This window comes from Leptopilina heterotoma, unplaced genomic scaffold (assembly GCF_015476425.1).
Source record: "Leptopilina heterotoma isolate Lh14 unplaced genomic scaffold, ASM1547642v1 Lhet_6768, whole genome shotgun sequence".
In the NCBI taxonomy this organism is placed as follows: domain Eukaryota; kingdom Metazoa; phylum Arthropoda; class Insecta; order Hymenoptera; family Figitidae; genus Leptopilina; species Leptopilina heterotoma.
The window spans coordinates 1-2,500 of NW_025111156.1; the positions used below are offsets into that span (position 1 = coordinate 1).

The 2,500-nt window shown below is 33.8% G+C and overlaps 1 non-coding gene across 1 annotated transcript in view; it reads left to right on the plus strand.

Moving 5' to 3' along the window:
* The first annotated feature begins 2,195 nt into the window (after positions 1-2,195).
* LOC122510142 overlaps positions 2,196-2,500 on the plus strand; it is a 1,914-nt gene continuing 1,609 nt past the window's right edge. Inside the window, exon 1 of the ribosomal RNA XR_006302421.1 lies at positions 2,196-2,500. This exon is cut by the window's right edge and continues 1,609 nt beyond it. This is a non-coding gene — a ribosomal RNA (small subunit ribosomal RNA).

A 2,500-nucleotide genomic window follows, 5' to 3' on the forward strand; every position in this document is an offset into this window, starting at 1 on the left:
TTAACTTATTACCCATGTGACTTGTGGCCAATCTTTATATAATGGACAAGTGCAAACTATTTGATTTGTAACAACTCTATATACTTTGGACTTGTGATCACTCTGAATATAGTGGACGTGTGACAACTTATATTCATGGAACATTGTGAACACTCTCACATAATGGACATATGCAAACAATTGTACTTGTGACAACTCCATATGCGTTTAATAAATTGGACAAGTGGTAACTCTATATACCTCGGACATGTGAACACTCTTTTATAATGGACAAGTGCAAACTATTTGATTTGTAACAACTCTATCTACTTTGGACGTGGATCACTCTGTATATAATGGACTTGTGACAACTTTATATTCATGGACTTGTGAACACTATCTACATAATGGACATGTGCAAACTATTGTATTTTTAAAAACCTATATACCTTGGACTTGTGAACACTTTTAATAAATTGGACAAGTGATAACTCTATATACCTTGGACATGTGAACACTCTTTATAAATTGGACAAGTGCAAAACTATTGTACATGTGACAACTCAACTTATATTATACCATGGACTTGTGATCACTCTTAATACAAATGAATAAGTGATAACTCTATATATCTTGGACTTGTGATCACTCTTATATAGCGGACAAAAGTAAACTTAGGACTGTGATCACTTTGATTATAGTGGACAAGTGTAAACTATTTCATTTGTTACAACTCTATAAACCATGGACATGTGAACACTCTTTATACATTGGACAAGTTGTAAACTATTGGACTTGTGACAAACTCTAGAAACCTTGGACATGTGAACACTCTTTATACATTGGACAAGTTGTAAACTATTGGACTTGTGACAACTCTATATACCTTGGACTTGTGAACACTCTTTATACATTGGACAAGTGGTAAACTTTAGGACAAGTGATGTCTCTGAAAGCAATGCGAACGGGGACTTAGAAAATTTTTTGCGATCGGATATGAGTTGGGTTTAGACGATGAGAGACAATTTTTCAAAATGATCACTCGGCTACTAGCTTTGAGGAGGAAGCAATGCTTGAGAAGGAAGGCTTGTAATAATGTAAAAAAAAAAAAAAATTTTTTTTTCTCAAAGTACTTGGAGCCCAGTTTAGTCTTGGGTACATCACTTGGAGAATTCTCCCATAAGACATAATGCATAACACCATGAATCGCGGTACACTTTTTTTTGCGATTTGGATCCTTATAAGGAGTGGTATTTGAAAATTTTTTCGATTGTATATAAGTTGGGTTTAGACGAATAATGAAAAAGCAATGCGCACCAAAAATTTTTCAAAAAAAAAAATAATTTCAAAAAAAAAAAAAAAATTTTTTTTTTCGCTTGAAAACATTTTTTGAGTGAAGATGAGTTTAGTTTAGACGATATATAAAGCAATGCGCACGGGAACTTTGAAAAATTGTCGAATAGATATGAGTTGGGTTTAGACGAATTGAAAAAAGAAAAAATTGTATTTTATTGGTTAAGTACTTGAAGACCTGTTCGGGCTAGTGTACATCACTTGGAGACTTTTCGCATAAGAGTTAATGCATAAGACCATGAATCGCGGTACACTTTTTTTTTTGATTTGGATCCTTGTAAGCACAGCATTGTCACGGGTCGGCGTCTAAGACCATTGGCCCTTATGTGACGAGCGCCTTGGGCGTTTTAGTATGAATTTTTTCATTTTTGAAAATAATTTTATACTTATACAACAGAGCATCGACTCACTCGATTCCGAGCGAGAATAAGTTGAAAATAAAATTTTTAACGAAAAAATGTCTAAAGACATTAACAAGACGACTTTTTCAAGTCTAACGATGGGTATATAAAATTTATATATCTTGTATATAATATATTGAGAGTACGTTTTGAAATGTACAAAGAACGGATTTCGAGTCAAAATATATAAAATGAGGGCGACTCAATCTGTAAATGTTGAACGAATGCCCTTATATAAAAAAAAAAAACAAAAATATATAAGGAGAGCAGTTATAAAAATATATATTAAATATATGTTGTATGTGAGTCTCATCGTTTAGAACAAAATGTTTCTTTCGATGTTTAAAAGACCCTCTTCATATTATATATTTTATACTCTCTCACTCAATATTTATAAAAAGAAGCTTGAGTGTTCTGAGAGTGTATTATTTTATAATATTACTTGAAAGATATATTCAAAGCTCCCTGGTTGATCCTGCCAGTAGTCATATGCTTGTCTCAAAGATTAAGCCATGCATGTCTAGTGCATGCCATATTAAGGTGAAACCGCGAATGGCTCATTAAATCAGTTATGGTTCCTTAGATCGTACCCACATTTACTTGGATAACTGTGGTAATTCTAGAGCTAATACATGCAAACCAGAGTTCCGACCAGAGATGGAAGGAACGCTTTTATTAGATCAAAACCAATCGGTGGCGGGCTTTGCTCGTCCACCGTTTACTTTGGTGACTCTGAATAACTTTGTGCTGATCGCACGGTCTCGCAC